General features: G+C 46.3%; 1 protein-coding gene across 1 annotated transcript in view; it reads right to left on the bottom strand.

The window, feature by feature from the left end:
• Positions 1–20393, bottom strand: part of GALNT17 (polypeptide N-acetylgalactosaminyltransferase 17) — a 431830-nt gene that overhangs the window by 324077 nt on the left and 87360 nt on the right. The window lies entirely within an intron of this gene.

Below are 20393 nucleotides of genomic sequence, written 5' to 3'. Positions count from 1 at the left end.
AATAATGATAATGATAATGATAATAATAATGAGGAAGAGGAAGAGGAGGAGGAGAAGAAGAGGAGGAGGAAGAAGAGAAAGAGAAGGAGGAGGAGATGTGACATTTTATATTATTAGGGCTATCTACTATGAAAACAATTATATATCAAAGAAAGATTAGCTTAAGAGCTGGCATTCCATTCCAAGCACCCAAATTGGCCCCACTCCCACTTGTCTGTAACCCTAGATCCAGAGACTATGATGCCCCCTTCTGGCTTCTGTGGGCACTGCACTCACATGGGTACATAACCACAATACACTCTCTCTCTCTCTCTCTCTCTCTCTCTCTCTCTCTCTCTCTATATATATATATATATATATATATATATATACATATATATATATGTAAGAATTACTTTTTTTAAAAAACAAGCCTTGTTTCTAGTTCTGTTTTTATTTTTGCTTTTTGTTTTATTTTTGGTGTGACTAAATAAAGTCACATGAGATAAGAACAAAACTAACTTAGCATGCAGATTTTAAATTACTTAAGCTACTTTTCATTCTTTATTCTCTTCAGTTGAGCTTCAACATATGTTCGGAACAAGCATCTTAAACCAAAGCCAAGGTCTAATGTTATGGATCAAATAGCAATTACTCTTCAACATTTTTTTTTTAATTCCCTTATTCGCCCACTCAGCAAACATCCACTACCTCAAACAAATCTGCTGAAACAGGCAGAACGAAGCTCATGGGGGGTACTGGAACACACGAGAATTGCTGAGGCTAGGTAATGCATATATTAGGTCCATCATATTATTTTCTGAACTTTTATGGCTTTAGAACAGTCACCCCTTTGTGTGTGTGCCTGTGTCTGTATGTGTGCCCCCTCACCGTGTGTGTGTGTGTGTGTGTGTGTGTGTGTGTGTGTGTGTACATCTGTACATGTCTGTAGATCCTAGAGGACCATCTTAGGTGTCACCATTAGGTGATGTGCTTCTTACTTTAAGAAAGGGACTCTCACAGAAGAACTGGGGCTCAGCCTTTTGCCCCGGGCTGGTTGGGTAACAAAAAACGTGTTAGGAGGTGGGGTTGTACAGATATGAGTGTGCACAATATGTGTCGAGCCAGAGGTTAACTTCAAGTGCCGCCTCTCAGTTACTGTCCACCTCGTTTTGTGAGAAGGGGGTCTCCTACTGGGCTCTGAGGCTTATCCATTCAGCCAGGCTCACTAGCTAGAGAACCCAAGGGATCCTCCTGTCTCTAGCTGCTCAGCAGCGGGAGTATATCCATGCTACCACATGTAGCTTGTAGGTAGGCACTGGGGATTAAACTTAGGACCACAGGCTTGCATGACAAAGACCCATCTCCTCAGCCATGACCTATTTTTAAACATAGACATCTACCATTTTCTACAGTCAGAATAAAAAGGGCAACAATAAAGGGGATATTTTTTTTTTTAAAAAAAACAGCATACACACGCAGAAGTCACTGGAGGCAGAGAGGTCTGACTCCATCAGCAGGTGAGCAGAGCATACTGCTACTGAAACAGACGCAACAATCATTACCGTAGGGAAAGCCCATCTCTGGAGATACACAGGCAAGAAGCTTGCTCCCTCAATGATTCCTAGCTCAATGATCCCTCCCTCATAAATTATTTCAGAGTCATTTCCAGCTCTGAGAGGTTGAGCTTCACCCATTTTCAAGACTCGACAGCCTCCCGGAAGAGAGGGAAACAAAACAACCACGCTTAGCCAAGGTTAACAGAGTCATTGTTATTTCAGGGGAGCAAGGGAGCAGGGAGAGGGAAGATGTGTCCTAGCAACAGACAACTGCCTGGCTCCCTGCCTTCATTATGGACAACCAACTGTTTACATGGGACTACATGGAGTCCCCAGAGCTTGCTTCTCCTCCTGGAAAACCCTGTACACAGTATTCTAGCGGCTTCCAGGGCTAACAAATGAGTCTATGCATCAAGGACGGACACTCTGAAGCCCTGGTGAGTGTGGGTGAGTACAGCCATTTGTGGGCCAGAGTAGGATTCCAGAAAGGGTTTCAAATGCCAGTAGGTACAAGCCAGAGAGCCATGTTCGTCTGATGGGCTCGGCCGATATAAATGAGGCAGGTTGCGTTACTTACCGTTCTCACACTGCTGTGACGAAATGCCTGGCAAAAGCAACTTAAGGAAGGAAGCATTTATCTTGGCTCACAGTTCAAGGGTACACAGTCCACCCTGTTTGGGAAGGCACGGAGGCGGGAGTGTGATGCATCTGGTCACATTAGACCCACCACCAGGAAACAAAAGATGGATGCTGATGCTTAACTTGCATTCACCCTGTTCTGCAGCCCAAGGATCCAGTCCATGGGACAGCACTGCCTAAATGTGCCTGCTCTGTTCAGGTAAACCTTTCTGGTAACACCCTCACAGCCCAGCCCAGAGGTGTGTCTCACAAGTATTCTAAATGGTTCTTAGTCCAGCCAGATCAGCAATCAAAGGGAGGTATCCCAGTCCACACTTCAGAACTCACTGTAACAACCTTTAAAGACCTGGTCTACAAATGTGAGCGCTTTCTGAGGGCCAAAGGGTTAAGACTTCGATGTGTGAATTTGCAGAGAATGTCACATGTGGAGAGGTAACAGCATCCTAGAATTAAAACCATGCCTATCTGGGAACAACTTCAACGTTCTTGACATGACAAGTGCTTTGTACATAAAAAAAACAATCCATCTTTACAACATATGACTGCAGGTACCCTTAGAGGCCAGAAGAGGGCGTCCATTCCCCTAGAGATAGAGTTACAAGTGGCTATGAGCTTCCTGACTCGGGTTCTGGGAACTGAACTTAGATCCTCTGAGAGAATAGTGCACATTCCTAACTACTGAGCCACCTCTCCAGCTCCATCTTGCTCTTTTTCATCATCACCATCATGTGCAGAAGGCAGAGGTCCCCAGCCATGAGACAGGATAATAGGGAGGCTCCATCCATGCCCAGTTCCCAGGATGGAACAGAAGACTCTCTCATCATCACAGGGCCTCACTTTTACTCCAGCACGATACACAAATGTCACTGAGTTCTATGTAGGTGTCAGCATGACAGAGTTGAGATAATCATAGAAACCACTGCTTATGGCTTCTCGGGGAATGAAAGAGAATTCAGGTGCAAAGATCATAGAGCATGCTGGGCCTGGTAGGGCATGTCTGTAATCCCGGCAACAAAGGGATAGAAGCAGGAGGGTCAGGAGTTCAAGGCCACCCTTGGCTGAGGACAGCCCCATCGCACAAAGCCAAAAATAAGATCGGAGAGGTAGCTTAGCTAGTGGAGCATTTGCCTAGCATTCAGAGAGTCCTGAGTTCAATCCCCAGAACCATATAAATGAGGCATGGTGGCACTTCCTGCGATCCTACCACTGAATACGTGGAGGGAGGAGGATCAGGAGTTCAAGGTCACCCTTGGGTTGCAGGAGGCCCTTGTCTCAAAAAAAGTAAGACTTTAGACCAGTAGTCCCCAACCTGTGTGTCACAGACCCTTTCACAGGGGTCACCTAAGACCATCAGAAAACGCATATATTTATAATACAATAACAGTAGTAAAATTACAGTTATAAAGTAGAAATAAAATAATTTTATGGTTGCTGGTCACCACAACTTGAGGAATGGCATTAAATGGTCATAGCATTAGGAAGGTTGAGAACCAGCACCTAGCAGGAGGCCAAGTGCAAACAGGATTAGACTTGAGAAGGGTCCAGCCATCGTCACTATCATTATTACTTGTCACAACTCCAAGGCCAGACACTATCCAAGGACTCGGGGGACATGACATCAACTTGTAAGCATCCCTAGGACTGGAAAGATGGCTCAGTGGTTAAGAGTTCTTACAGAGGACCTGAGTGTAATTCCCAGAAACCACACTGAGTGCTCAAAGGGACCCAAAACCCAGGTATTCAAGCCTCGATGGGCACTAGACTCCTGTACACAAGGACATGGGGACACACACATACACACATGCATGCATGCACACACACACACACACATACACACACACACACACACTGAAAAATATGTTTTTTTTAAGAGCCCGTTTTCTAGAGGGTCAAAACACCCCCTAGAGGCACTCAGCCTGCAGGTGCTGAGCATGGAATCTGTGTAGCTCAACCTCTTAAAAAACGAAAATTGGAACCGAGGCCAATTGGCTCCAGCTGAAGGATTGGGCTGCCAGCAAGCTGGAAACACTGAGAGAGCTCTCGAAGCTTTTGACGATTGTAAAAGATTGATTTTACTGTCTAATAGTACTGGGTGAAACCAGTCATGGGGATTTTTCCTCAAACTCTCTGAGGTACTTCCAGACTAACAGGAGAACCATTCCCAGGATAGCCAATTAATGAACAGAAGGTTTTGGGGGTTTGCTTGTTTGTTTGTTTTTGCTATGCTGGGGATACATGCAACAACACAAGCACTCCACCACTGAGATATGTGCAGTTTTTAATTTTTGCTTTCTGTGTTGAGATTTGCTCTCCTGAAGTTGCCCAGGCTAGCCTTGAACTTCATCATTAGCCCAGGCTATCCTTGAGCTTGGAATCCCCCACCACCGTAGTCAGCTGAGCAGGATTCTAGGTCTGTACTACCAGGCCCAGGACTAGGCTAAGGTGTTTGACACTTAACAGAATGTCATCTTTATACATTGAAGTTTTTGTGGTTTTGTTTTCTTTTGTTTGATACAGTGGTTCTCACACTGTGGGTCTTGACTCCTTAAGTCTTTTGAGGAGGGATGAAGGGGGGGGGTGAATGACCTTTTCACAGGGGTTGCATCCCCTTTTCTGAGGATGCACGGGGGGGGGGGGGGGGGAGGGAGGGGGAAGGGCGGGTGGGACTGGGAGGAGAGGAGGGAGGGTGCTATGACAGAGATATAAAGTAAATAAATAAATAAATAAAATTTTAAAAAAGACTATAAGAGGTATCAGATATTTACATTATAATTCATAACAGTATCAACATTACAAAGTAGCAACCAAAAAATTTTATGGTTGTGGGTCACCACAACATGAGGAACAACTGTATTAAAGGGTCCCAGCATTAGGAAGGTTGAGAACCACTATTTTGATTCAAGGCCTGTCATATAGTCCAACTGACCTGCAACTCACTCTGTAGTCCAGCCTGGACTTAAGCTCACAGCAATCCTTCTGCCTCAGCATCTCCAGTGCTGGGATTACACGTATGTGCCACCATGTCTGGATATTCAAATGTGATGCTTTGGTTTTTGAGCATTTTAGACTCAAACTAGTATAAAGAGAGAAAGTGATTCAAAGGTAGGGGTGGAACTTTGGCTTCAGCACAAGGGGTTAGGTTACAAGCTGTGATTCTTAGCTCAAGGAGAAAAGAGAAAGAGAGGAGAAGACAGGAGGAGGAAGAGGACGGAAGAGAAGGAGAAAAGAAAGGAAATGAAGAGAGAGGAAAAGGAGGAGGAAAAAGGGAAGGAGGGAAGGAAGGAATTAAAAAAGCCACTCCAGGAGTGAGTGTTGTGGAACGATCAAGTCTGGCATAAAAAAAGAAGAGCAAAGCATTTCTAGGATCCGAGGTCCCTGGAAAACATCTGTCTTTCCTAAAAATACTTGCCTCACATTTGCCTGCAGGTAGATCCCGCCCACTGAAATAATGAAAGCAGAGGCTTGCTGTCAGTCAGCCGCCTACTCAACTAACTTCTAGTGTCTTCCTAGATCGGGATCTCTCCCAGGGGCCAGAAAGAAGGATGTCAGAGGAATGAAGACATCTGATGACTCTCCAAGCTGGGACAGACATAGCCAAGCACTGGGTGGAATCCACCCAGAGAAGCTTGACAATGACCTTAATGCTGTCATCTCCCCATGCAGGTAGCATCACTCTTTCTGAACAATCCATTACAATACTAGGCAAAATCAATGGCTAGAGGGAAACCCCCTACACTTTGGCACTGTCTCCAAGGCCAGCTCCTCCCAGAGCTAGGAGTGTGGTTCAGTGGTAGAGCACCTGCCTAGAATCCCCCAGTGAGGGGCTGGGGTGTGGCTCAGTGGTAGAGCACCTGCCTAGAATCCCCCAGTGAGGGGCTGGGGTGTGGCTCAGTGGTAGAGCACCTGCCTAGAATCCCCCAGTGAGGGGCTGGGGTGTGGCTCAGTGGTAGAACACCTGCCTAGAATCCCCCAGTGAGGGGCTGGGGTGTGGCTCAGTGGTAGAGCACCTGCCTAGAATCCCCCAGTGAGGGGCTGGGGTTGTGGCTCAGTGGTAGAGCACCTGCCTAGAATCCCCCAGTGAGGGGCTGGGGTGTGGCTCAGTGGTAGAGCACCTGCCTAGAATCCCCTAGTGAGGGGCTGGGGTGTGGCTCAGTGGTAGAGCACCTGCCTAGAATCCCCCAGTGAGGGGCAGGGGTGTTGCTCAGTGGTAGAGCACCTGCCTAGAATCCCCCTGTGAGGGGCTGGGGTGTGGCTCAGTGGTAGAAGACCTGCCTAGAATCCTCCAAGTGAGGGGCTACAGGTGGCACAGTGGCAGAGCACCTGCCTAGAATCCCCCAAGTGAGGGGCTACAGGTGGCACAGTGGCAGAGCACCTGCCTAGAACTCCCTGTGACGGGATTGAAATGTGGCTCATAATTGCTTATCATTCAGTGCCTGGAATTCTGCAGGAGGACACAGATACGTGGCAACTACTCTCAACATTAGTATTAATTTTGGCATCTCATCTTAATATTTTTATACACAGGACAAAATAAGAAGCTGCAGGTCTTCTCTTCCACATAGACCTTTTTCTGCATGTGCAGCCATAGAGATTGAACGTACAGTTTCCTTCACGCCACGCAAGCACCCTACCACTGACCTACACTCCCCAGCCCTTCTTTTCATTTTTTTTTTTAAATTTACTTTGAAACAGAGGTTCACTATGTTGTCCCAGGTTCGCCTCAGACTCACTCTGTATCCCAATCTGGTCTTCAACTTGCGGTCATGACTACCCCCTCTGGCCTCCCTGCACACTTTCATGAGACACACCAGCTTCATTTACCCAAGCCCTGCTATCTTCGATTTCTACAGTCTTGGGCAACTGTCATGAGCTCTCCAAGCTCGATGATACTGCCCAGCCAATCTCGGGATAGGAATGGCAGCCAGAAACCATTTCTCCTCCTTTTTTTTTTTTTCTTAGAGTGAAAAAAATACTTCCGTGCACAAAATAAGAAAATACAGCCAGAGCTCCAGCAAGATGGTTCAGTAAGTTAGGGTACTAGTCAGCAAGCCTGAGGACTTGAGATTGAGCCCTAGAATTGACAGGATGGCAGGACAGACCAATTCCACATGCATACACACAGACACACACCTACACATTTGCATATCTATGCATATGGGAGGAGAGAGAGAATGCAACCAGTGGCTAAAACGACACATTTCACGTAGTTCAAATTCCACAGCTCTCTTATGCAGATACCTTCACCTCTATTTATTCCCGGCTGACACCTATTAGGGCATAGAACTCCTAGGCAGCCCTCCTGTGGGGGACTCCCCTGCTGCTTCTGGACTAAGCATCGCATTCCAGGCTTGGAGTCTAAGGCATGTGCTACAACACTAAATTCCATGAGGAAGAGCTTCTTGTTCAGCCTCCTTTCCTATGTCTCCTGGACTCACAGCCTGAGCATCAGCTGCTAGACGCACATCAAGGGCTGAGCAAGATGGCTCAGTGGGTAAGGGCATTTGCCCTGCAATCCTGATGACCCAACTTCCATCCTGTGAACCCATACAAGGGTGGAACCACACAAGACACTGAATACACAAAGCTGTCCTCCGGCCTCCACGTGTGTACCCCCACCCCCCACAGCCCATCACATGCATACCCATATACACAATAAGAAATGAATGAAGGAAGGAAATATGAACCCCTACTCATAGCATTCCTTTTTTTCTAAAGATTTTTTTCAAACTATGGGTATAGTGTGTGAGGCCATGTGAAAATGACCGCAGATGCCCATGGCATGAAGAAGGCGTGGGATCCTTGGAGCTGGAGTTTCAAGTTGTTGTGTGCTGCCTAACCTGGGTGATGGGAATCGAACATGGGTCCTCTGGAATGATAGTATGTGGTCTTAGCCTCCGAAGCATAAATCCAGTGCCATGAGCCCATGGCCTGTTAAGTCAGGTTTTTGTCTATGTCCTTTTGACCTTATGCGTCTTCCCCACTGTTTCACCTTGCTCTCTACCCGTCAAGTGCCTATGAGTATATCAAACCCAGCATAAGTGGCATCTCTCTGAAATTTCCCATGCCTCCAAAGGGGCTTGTCCAGGCTTCTATGACATAGTTCTGGAACCTCATATAGTCCCTGCAATGGTTAATATCACCAGTGTGACAAGGTACACAGAATCACTGAAAACACACACCTCTGCATGCATCTGTGAAAGTGTTTCCACAGAATTTAAACTGAGAAGGGAAGATCCATCCTAAGTGTGGGCAGCACCATTCCCTAGGCCAGGGTCCCAGAATGAAAAAAAGGCGGGGGGTGGGGGGCGGATAGTGGAGGGGGAAAGTAAGCTGAGCACCAGCATGCATCTCTCTCTCTGCTTCCTGACTGTGGTTACAATGTGACCAACCGCCTCATGCTCACGCTGCTGTGCCTTCCCCGCCATGATGGGAGTACGCCCTAGAACTGCAGTAAAAAACAAACCCACTGTTAAGTGGCTTCTGTGAAGTGTGCTATCAAAACTAAAAGAAAACCAATTACTATTACTATATGCCGGTAGTTCTCCTTATCATGAGCACAGAGAACTCCTAGGTGACAGAGTCACACTTTACTCATCCCCAGATACTCGGTCTAGTGTGGGGCTTGGCACACAAAAGGAGCTTTATCTGTTGAACACCGGCTGGCCTGTAAGCTAGCTTTATCGGGGCTTCATGAAAGGAAGTGAACTTGAATTAAACCTTATCAGGCTAATGAGAAACCATGGAAGGGTTCGCGGAGCATGAAGCGCTCTCTCCTGGACATATGACTCAGCATCGTGCTTTGGGGACTCCCAAGAACAGCAAACAGCTTCAGGCAGAGCTGAAAAAAGTCAGATATTCTTTTTTCACAGAGGGTGGGGTGGGATGAAGTCTCTGAGCTCTATCTAGGAGGCCTGCTTATGTGTTCTAACCTAGGAGAAGCATCTACGGAAACAAGAAAGTATTTGGGGTCTGAATTCATGCAAATTTCAGGGCAATCCTAATCTGGGAGGGCCTTTTAAAAAAATTCATACGACCAATTGACCCTGGTGGTACAGGCCTTTCATACCAGCTACTCAGGAGGCTGAGGCAGGAGGATGAAAAGTTCTGGGACTGCTTCAGTTACATACCTACTTCAAGTCTAGTCTGAGCAACTTAAAGAGACTATTACAAAAAATAAGAAATAAAGGGTTGGAGATGAAACACAGTGGAAGGACACCTGCCTAGAATCCCCCAGTGATGGGCTGGGGTATGGCTCAGTGGTAGAGCACCTGCCAAGAATCCCCCAGTGAGGGGCTGGGGGTGTGGCTCAGTGGTAGAGCACCTGCCTAGAATCCCCCAGTGAGGGGCTGGGGGTGTGGCTCAGTGGTAGAGCACCTGCCTAGAATCCCCCAGTGAGGGGTTGGGGGTGTGGCTCAGTGGTAGAGCACCTGCCTAGAATCCCCCAGTGAGGGGCTGGGGGTGTGGCTCAGTGGTAGAGCACCTGCCTAGAATCCCCCAGTGAGGGGTTAGGGGTGTGGCTCAGTGGTAGAGCACCTGCCTAGAATCCCCCAGTGAGGGGCTGGGGTGTGGCTCAGTGGTAGAGCACCTGCCTAGAATCCCCCAGTGAGGGGTTGAGAGTGTGGCCCAGTGGTAGAGCACCTGCCTAGAATCCCCCAGTGAGGGGCTGGGGTGTGGCTCAGTGGTAGAGCACCTGCCTAGAATCCCCCAGTGAGGGGTTGGGGGTGTGGCTCAGTGGTAGAGCACCTGCCTAGAATCCCCCAGTGAGGGGCTGGGGTGTGGCTCAGTGGTAGAGCCCCTGCCTAGAATCCCCCAGTGAGGGGCTGGGGTGTGGCTCAGTGGTAGAGCCCCTGCCTAGAATCCCCCAGTGAGGGGCTGGGGGTGTGGCTCAGTGGTAGAGCACCTGCCTAGAATCCCCCAGTGAGGGGTTGGGGGTGTGGCTCAGTGGTAGAGCACCTGCCTAGAATCCCCCAGTGAGGGGCTGGGGGTGTGGCTCAGTGGTAGAGCACCTGCCTAGAATCCCCCAGTGAGGGGTTGGGGGTGTGGCTCAGTGGTAGAGCACCTGCCTAGAATCCCCCAGTGAGGGGCTGGGGTGTGGCTCAGTGGTAGAGCACCTGCCTAGAATCCCCCAGTGAGGGGCTGGGGTGTGGCTCAGTGGTAGAGCCCCTGCCTAGAATCCCCCAGTGAGGGGCTGGGGTGTGGCTCAGTGGTAGAGCCCCTGCCTAGAATCCCCCAGTGAGGGGCTGGGGGTGTGGCTCAGTGGTAGAGCACCTGCCTAGAATCCCCCAGTGAGGGGCTGGGGTGTGGCTCAGTGGTAGAGCACCTGCCTAGAATCCCCCAGTGAGGGGCTGGGGTGTGGCTCAGTGGTTGAATGCCCCAACTAGGCTGTTATAAGTAACCCCTCATCATCACTCCTGTGAATAAACCAAATAAACTCATTGGTTCACTGCACTGGACTTGTGTGAACTCATTTTTTTGGTATGTCACCTGTGTACTACCTGGAGTAGGTAGACATTTGTTTACATCTCCACTGGAAAAGTCACTTAACAAGTGGTGTGGTGACAGTAGTTCGTGACATTATTCCTTCTTGTTACATCCTATAGTAAGCCTAAAACTAACTGTGAGGTTTTCAGAACATAAGCAGGACCTCCAACATCTCCGGTATTTACACCCATCTCCAGTTTTCCCGCTTCCACGGAAGGGAATGAATAAAAATATTGATTTCCCAGGGACCTCAAACAAGCATTCCGTATGAATACAGACTTATCTCCCTGAAGCCAAGGTTAACTGCTAAATCCATAAATATGAGCAGCAAAGCCTCGTGCAGAAGCCTTATAAAAACCGTATCAAATCTACAGCTTTTACATGGTATGTTACATGGACAACTTGGTCCTATTTTTTTCTTTTTTTACTTCCACCTCCCTCCCCTCTTTTGATGAATGGCCAGTGGAAATCGTATCTTGGGTGAAGGAAAAAAAAAATCCAGTCATCTTTAGAGAAGAAAAATTCATTAGCTAATCCACCTACTTGGAGAATTTATTTCTAAATCTGAACTTTGGAGTGGTTTTATAATAGGTGCCCTGACTAATGGGAAGCAGGAATATGTCCCAGATGGTTAATTACATTTTATCATTCCTTTTAATAATAGTTAAGAATAATAAGACAACTGGTGTGAAAAATGAGAAGGTGAATTAAATTGAAGTATCCTGCACCTATTTCCCACCCGAAAAAAAGAACAAGTTGGAGTTCCACCAGAATCCTTAAATATCAGCTTTTAAAACTAGTGGAGATTACAAATTCTTAGCGACATAAAAGAACTAATTTCTATGTTAATCAAAGAATGGCCCAGAAGTGGCCAAGCGGAATGCTCAGCCACCAGACCCAGATGGTATCTAATGAATTTCTACAGCAATACAGGGGAGAGGGTCACACTCTCAAACAAACTCACTGGTGCTCTAAAATGCTCTATATCTGAGTCATATCCCCCAGTGAAGCACCAGGGGATTCTAGGCTCTACATTAGAGTCTTGACTATACCATCTCACTGGAAGATTCTAGGCAAATGTCTCTTCTACCACTGAGATACGTCCCCAGGCCTTTTTATAAGTTTTGCTTTGAGACAGGACCTCACGAACTTGCTCAGGCTGGCCTTGAACTCACTCTGTAGGCTAGGCTGGCCCGTGCTATCTACACACTAAAAATATCCACCCCTCAGTGGAAGAGCTTAGGTTGATAAGACACCCAAAACCCAACCTAGTTTCATCCCCCACCTCCTCACGCACTCCTCACCTGAACCCCAGTATGACTCAACAACTGAGGATGCTGAGCCACATGGGACATGATCAAGTCTCTGATCAGCCTCTGATCCCTCTCCAGCTCACTTGGCTTTCAGCTGGAAGAGTCCCAGTTAACTTTTGAGGTTCCAGCCAGGACCTATCTTCTCTGAGACTAGCCATGGATGACACTCCTGGCAGGGATTCCACCCCACCCCCTACCTCCACCATGTCCTGAAAGGCCATATGATGGTGGTTTTTAACTATTAGCTTGGTTGCATTAAGGAAAGCCTAGGGAACTAGTGTGTACGCCTGGGAGGTAGTTTCAGAGATGTTTACAGAGGGTGCAAACCCACCTTAATATGGGAGACACAATTCCATCACCCAAGGACCTGGACTAAACAACTAAACAAAAAGGGAAACAGAGGAAACAGGAGAATCTACCTGGATTCTAGCATTATTATTTTTGTTATATATTTTTTTTCTGCTTTCTGCTTTCTGGTCTTACAAATGTGAGCAAGCAGGCCCACGTGGCAGCAGAGGCTGCTGCTGCCACAGCCATGAGCTACTCCCACCACCACACCTTCCTCAAAATCATGAGACAATTCTTGGCCAGAAAAGCTTCTCTCTGAAGTGATCAGTAGTCAATGCATTGGTCAACGTGTTAAGAAATAGTGACTGCTGAGTGCTCAGCCCTAAATGGGACATCTATTACAACTCCACCTGCGGTGGTTTGAATAGGAATAGCCTCCATAGACTCATGTGTTTGAATACCTGGCACTATTAGGAGGCGTGGCCTTGGTGAAGTAGGTGTGGCTTTGTTGGAGGAAGTGTGCCGCTAGAGGGTGGGCTTTGAGGTCTCAGAAGCTCAAGCCAGCTCACTTCCTGTTGCCTCCCAACCTGGATATAGACCTGTCACCTCAGTACCACCATGTCTGCCTGTAGGCTGCCGTGTTTCCCACAATGACAGTGGACTAAACCTCTGAAACTGTAAGCCAGCCCCATTTAAATGTTTTCCGTTGTAAGAGCTGCCATGGTCATGGTGTTTCTTCACAATAATAATAATAATAATAATAATAATAATAATAATAATAATAAATCCAAGATTTAACTCAAAAGTTAACTGGGATTGTTCCAACTGAAAGCCAAGCCAGTTGAGGGATTGCATGGGTGAACCACACCCCTCCAAGATTCATGGTATATCATGAAAGAGGAGGTGGAAAATATGTCAACACTGGAGGATGAAAAGGGCTATGACATGTTGACTTCTGGACATGGCAAGGCCATTGAACACACGAGCTCACTGCAGCTGCGGCCCCTTGCACAAGATCAAGTCAACAGGATCCGTAGACAGTCTAGTAGGGGGCATTAATCAGACCCAGTGGGCTATTCACAAAAGGGAGACAACATTAGTGGGGTAAGGGGATGTGATGGGCGTGCCTGGGTGGAGTGTCAGAAAGAATTGGAGTAGGTACGATCAAGATACATTGTATACGTGCACAAAATCTCCGAGTAGTAAAGAAAAGACGTTGTATTAAAATAACAGCAACAAAACATGAATAATAAGCTGAGCAACGAATATAGCTATACACATTCAGTGTCTTAGACTTGAACTGAATCCACGCAGTGTGCTGTCTATCACAGCTTTCGTGGCAGAGAGATGGCAGCGGGCTATTTGCATCTCAAAATCTCCAGCTTGAGCTCCTTCCTGGCCCAGGTTCTTTAAATATGTTGTGGGATGGGTGAGTGACACGGCTGGTAATACGTCGACAAATGTACTAATGTGACACTCTGTGATTCTACCCCGGCTCTCCGACATTGCCTCTCACAGCTGATGCTGGCAGTGAGTGAAGACTTCTCTTGGCGGAAGGCCACGGATATCTGCGCTGTCTGAGAGAAGCTCTTGCTTTAAGACAGGCCCAGAATCTTCCTCTCAGACAGGCAGTGCGAGGTGACTTGGTCAGACAGCTGTGGCTGAATCTCATTGGTCATTCTGGCTTCCAGTTTTCTAGAACAAGTAAGTAACAACTCTCCCGGGAGTTAGGCTCACCTTCTATAAACTGGAAATATACTGATGACTTCCAGGAAAAAAAAAAATCCACAGGGCTTGAGGAGGACATATAGGGCCAGAAGCATATTCCAAGAATTAGGCCCACGTAGGTTTTAGAATCAAAATTGTAAGGGTTTTTAAAATATGATATATCACATTTACAGATATGAATTGACATCTGACAGGTTTAGACTGGTTATTACAAGTGGGCTGCCATGCCCATATGACATTACTGAGGTCCAAACTCTTGTCCTCATACTTGCATGGCAAGCACTTAACCACTGAGCTGTGTCCCCAGCCTACCACAGAATTGTAAAAACAAAACAGAAATGGAGGAACAGACACTGCTCTCTCTCCAGAAATAGTTGACACCGTACCAGACGCGATTTCAGTAGCATCCGCTTCTTCCCAGTTCTAAACAGTGGGCATCTTAATTCTCACGTGAGGGTCCCAGCTCGCTTTCAAAGATCAGAAGACACATGAGGAAGAAACGACTAAACTTCCACCAAACAAACACAGGGAGCCTGGCGGAGAGTCAGATGCGCTCTTTCACCGGAACACACCTTCAGGAAATGGATAGTAGATCCCCCCCCCCCCCCGGGACCGTGAAGGAGAACGGGAACATGAAACATGAGGTGATGCTCACGGCATCCTTCCAAGAGTCCATCCCCACAACCGCACACCTTAAAAACTATTTCTTATCAGTCATAAACAAAAGGTTTGTGGAAGTTGTTTTTAATTTGCTTCATTGAATTAATTTATTCAGATTACAACTCAATTGTTATCCCATCACTTGTATCCTCCCATTCCTCCCTCCCTCCCGTTTTCACCCCGTTCCCCTCCCTGAGGTCTATGACTGAGTGGGACCTCCTCCCCCTCTTTATGGTAATAGGCTATCAAGTCTCATCTTGGTAGCTTGCTTATTCTTTTTTTTTTTTTTTTTTTTTTTTTACATACTGAACTGAGTGACCTTTTAACATACCAGGCACAGTGGCTTACATCTGGAACTCACACAACTGAGAAGCTGACTGGGAAGAAGACCATGGGTTTGAGATCCAGCCTGGGAAAGAGAGTGAGTGAGCCCTGGCTTCAAACAAAACAAAACAAAAACAGAACTGAAAACAACAGAGGACTGGAAAGATGAGTCAGTCAGTCAAGGGCTTGCCGCACAAGCATGAGGACGTGAGTTCAATCCCCAAGAACGCACAAAGAAAAGCCAGGCATGGTGCTACACTTTAAAAAAAAAATTATTCACATCATATCCCAACTGTTAGCCCCTTCCCTGGCATCCTCCAGTTCCCACCCTCTTCTGCCCTATTCCCCTCCCCTAGTCCTCTGATTGGGGGTGGGGCCTCCTTCCCCATCATCTGACCACAGCCTATCAGGACAGACTGTATCTCCTTTCCTCTGTAGGCTCTTAAGGCTGTCCCGCCAAGGGGCGGTGATCAAATCGAGGGCACTGGAATTCATGTCCGAAGCAGTTTTGCTCCTACTATGTCCCTACCCCATCCCACCCCTGCCTCAGTGTGGTGAATGAATTGCCCAGCCACTACGTCTGAACAGGGGTCTAGCTTCTCTGTATGCATTGTCCTTGGTTGGTGCATCGGTTTGTGCAGGCTCCCCTGGGTCCAGATCTGCTGGCGTCAATGGTCTTCCTGTGGGGCTCATGACCCCTCTGGGTCCTTCCATCCCCCCACTCTCCCCAGTGCTCTGCCCAGAGTCCAGCTGTGAGCCCCAGTATCTGTCCCAATCCCTTGTTGAGTAGAGTCTCTCAGAGGACATCTAATGTTGGGCTAATATCTATTTATAAGTGAGTATATACCATGTGTGTCTTTCTAGGTCTGGGTCACTTCACTCATGATGATCATTTCTAGTTCCATCCATTTGCCTGCAAATTTCAAGATTTCCTTGTTTTTGATAGCTGAGTAATATTCCAGAGAGAGTGGGGGGGGTGGAGTGGGGGGGTTGGAGAGATGGACCCCCAGGGCTTTCCAGCCAGGCAACCTAGCTTATCTTGTGACCCCTAGGCCAGTGAAAGACCCTGTCTCTAAAACCAAATTGGACAGTATCGAAGGACAGTCAAGACTGTCCTCTGGCTTCCACACATACACACACAGACATGCGCGCACACACACACACACACACACACACACACACACACACACACACTAACAAACAAATATACACATAAATAAACATAAATAAGTGATCTTGTTGCAGGGAAGAAGGTATATAGTGTGGCTCTTGAGGGAAAATGACGTCTCTTTAAGTAAAAAGGGGGTTTAAGGGCAACGTTTCACAGATGTTGAAAAGCAAAATACGTTCCTGCCACTAAGCTTCTTGGAAAGTGTCCTAGCTTGCTTCCTGTTACTGTGATAAACACCAAGACCAAAAGCAGCCTGGAGAGGAGAGGATTAATCTGCTTATGGGTTATAGTCCATCATCATCTAGGGAAGCCAGGGCAGGAATCAACACAGGCATCTGCCATCAAGGACTGAAGCAGAGGCCATGGAGGACCATTGTTTACAGGCTTGCTCCCCATGGCTTGCTCAGCCTGCTTTTCACTGCAGCCCAGAACCAGCTGACTAGGTATAGCACCGCCCACAGTGGGCTGGGTCCTCCCACAGATTAAGAAAATGCTCAGCAGACTTATCTACAAGCCAATTGGATGGAGGCAGTCCCTCAGCTGAGGTTCCCTTTTCCTAGGTGTCTCTAGTTTGTGTCAAGGTGACAAAAACAAAACAAAACAAAAAACCACTAACCAGCTCAGAAAGCTACTGTCGCAAAGAACACACAGAGAGCTACTGTAGCAGAGAGTACAGAAGACTCTTGTACTAGTTTCTCTTCCTGACACTGTGATAAAATACCCTGACAAAAGCAACTTAAGGGAGAACAGATTTATTTGACTCCCAGTTCCAGGTAACAGATCATTATTGAAGGAAAGTCGGGACAAAAAGAACTTAAAGTAGCTAGTCACATTTACATTCAAGAATACAAAAAAAAAAAATATATATATATATATATATAATGTATATACACATATACATATATATGTATACACGCACATATATCTATATGCACATGTGCTTGCTTGCTTGCTCTTTGCTTGCTTGCTCTCAGCTTACTTTCCCTACCCTAACACAGTTCAAAACCTCAAGCCAGGGGATAGTGCCACCCATAGTGGGCGTGTCTTTTCACCTCAGATCGAATAATCAAGAAAATCCTTCATAGACAAGCCTGATCTAGACAGTCCCTCATCGAGACTCTCTTGCCAGGCGATTCTAGATTGTGTCAAGTTGAAATTAAATCTGGCCGTCACAGCTCCCATCATCAAAACAGATACTTTAAAATACAGTCGTCATCATGCTATAAATTTCCTGCATGCTAACAAATCAAGCAATAACCTATGTGAATAGAAACAGCCAGAAGTATGCTGGTCAGCTCTCAAAGAGCTTCAGAGCCAGTGCAAATTTAACAGTAAATGGCATTCTCATTAAGTGGGTAATTTGATACTCCATTCTTAGAAGACAGGCAGAAGACAAGAGCATATGGTAGCCGGCAGATGTTTCCAGAAAAAAAAAAAAAAAAAGCAAAAGGAAGAAATATGCTTAATTTCTTCCCTTAAGGAAGAGATGGCACTTAAAAAATATTTTCAAGATTCAATTTTTTAATTTTTATTTATGTGTGTGTCAATGTGGGGAGGGGTTGCTCATAGAGTCCAGAAGAGGGCACCAGATGTCCTGGAGTGAAAGTTAACACACAGTTGTGAACTGTCTATCATGGGAAATGGGATCCAAACTCCTCTGCCAGAGTAGCAAGTGCTATTTGCCACTAAGTCATCTCCCCAACGATGCCATTTCAACAATGAATGAGAAAGTAACAAAAGTTACTGGACCATCAAGAGAAGTGTTCTAGAAAATATCTCTATGACTGATTACTGACCTATTCTGAAAAATTCTGAAACTTGGCTTATTGAAAACACACATGTGCACATTTCAGAAGCTTGAATGGGGGTTTGATGTAGCTTCTGAGGTATCGTTCAGGCAAAGAATATTGGCAGGTTTTGAACTCACTGGTTAAAAATATTGATGGGGGGGGTGGTCTGGGAGAGATGACTCGGGGGTTAAAAAGCCCTTGCTGCTCTTGAAGAGGACCTGAGTTTGGCTTCTAGCATCCACATAGAATACCCCACAAAGGCCTGTAACTCCAGCTCCAGGAGATCTCCTGAACTCTACGGATGCCCACACACATGAGGACGCACATACATATATACATGGCATGCATATATGCACATAAATAAAAATTAATCTAAAAAAAACCACACCGAAAGGCATTCAATGCTGCATCGTAAGACAAGGAAACTTGCTAGCTGAATTTCCACAGAATCTATGCACAATGCATACATGGTGCTGAGGGGAAAAAAAAATGACTGTTATAATTTAGTTAGTACCATGGACTTTGAACTTCTCCCACTTGGATCCCTGTATCTTTAGAGAGTTTCTTTCCTGCTATTAAAAGCAAAAGCTTGTTCACTGAAGCCAGACGTTTGGATTATTATATCACAAGGTATTAAATTAAGATTGTCAAACATAATAAAGCATACTTACTAACATGGCCTTCACTGAAAATATGGCTGGTAACAACACTGTAATAAGAACACAAAGGATTTCCGTGTTGTTAAGGAATAGACGCTGGCCCTTAAAGTTGCCTTGTTTCATCTTTTCGGCTTGTTCTCTTATATATAATCCATTTATAATCCACATATATAATATATAAATAGGCAAACATGTAGGTATGGAAGGAATGCACTCAAAAGTTTTCATGTGTGGAGCCAGGCCAGGTGGTGCAGGCCTAGGAGCAACTTGGGAGGTTGCGGCAGGAAGAAAGTAAGTTCGAGAAGCTAGGGCCACAGACTAAATTCAGCTGAGTACAACTAAGTGAACCCTTAATTCATAAAAAGAAAATGACGGCTACGAGCTTAGCTTAGAGACAAAATACATGCCTAGACTCTCCCAGTGAGAATCTGGACATTGGTTCAGTGGCAGAACACTCACTAGAATCCACCAGTGAGGGGCTGGGATATGGCTCAGTAACGGAGTCTTTTCCTTGTATGTGTTAGACCCTAGGCTCAACCCTAGTATTGCAGAAAATAATAAGATTAATTAATTAATCAATCAACCAATCAACAATTAACAATTAATTTTCCAGAAGGGTTACCAAAAAAAAAAAAACCATACAAGGGGAAAAATAGAAATAGATAAAACTGGCAACCCCTCCCCCCCATCTCAGCGTGCTAATGAACAAAAGAATAAATATGCAAAATGCTTTTTTAGTGAAAAATGGAGTGCCAAAGAGACGGAAGGGAGGCATCTCCATCACAAGAGACACATTTAACCCATAGGAGAGCAGTCCAGTAACAGCTGTTCTGACTTCGAAATAGGCCTTAAAAATCCATTAAAACGGGTCCTGCGCCTGGAGATATCAGCTCTGAGTTTCACTCACCAGATCCGTGACCTTGCTGGCTCGGATGCTGCTTTCATTGCCTTTTCCCATGACTTCATTACACACACGCTTATGATGATGCTGATGGTGATCAGCGGGACTGTCACTAAATGCCAAGCCCGCGGGGGGGCTGCGCGTTCTCTCTGCTACTGACAGCACATCTGGAAGGAAACAGCCAAGCCAGGGGCAAGGAGAGCACGCGGGGAGGTAGTGATGTGTGTCAACCTTCAGAGTCAGGCCACGTGCGTGGATTGGAAGGCCCAGATCTGCTCGGGGGTGACCTTGTAAGGCAGCTAAGCTCTCTTTGCCTTGTCTGTAAGTACCAGGGCCGAAGAAGATGAGATGGAGGGAGAGAGAGAGAGAGAGAGAGAGAGAGAGAGAGAGAGAGAGAGAGACAGAGACAGAGACAGAGAGAGACAGAGAGACAGAGAGACAGAGAGAAAGAGAGGGAGAGAGGGAGAGAGAGAGCTTGTTCATGAAGCTCGGGTTGTGCAAACCTAAGTTCAATCCCCAAGCCCCCACATAGGGGAATAAGAGGAGAGGTGGGGGGATGGGCTATGATTGAGATGTAAAGTGAATAAATAAATAAATAAAAATTTTTAAAAGAAAAAACAAGCTGGGAATAGGAGGTATACACGCCCAGTGTCAGGGAGGTAGAGACAGGTAGATTTCTGGGGCTTGTAGGCCAGCATAACTGTCTTGGCAAGTTCCAGGCCACTGTTTCAAACAGCAAAGGCGGACAGTGTTTGAGGACAGACAACTGAAGTTGTCCTCTGGTCTCCATGCGTGTGTGTGTGTGTGTGTGTGTGTGTGTGTGTGTGTGTGTGTGTGTGTTGTGAATTATCATAACAACAATAACACACACACACCCCTCAAACTAAAATTAATAATTGTA

Source organism: Acomys minous (assembly GCF_964271855.1).
Source record: "Acomys minous genome assembly, chromosome: 16".
NCBI lineage: Eukaryota > Metazoa > Chordata > Mammalia > Rodentia > Muridae > Acomys > Acomys minous.
This window is presented reverse-complemented; position numbering and strand designations above follow the sequence as displayed.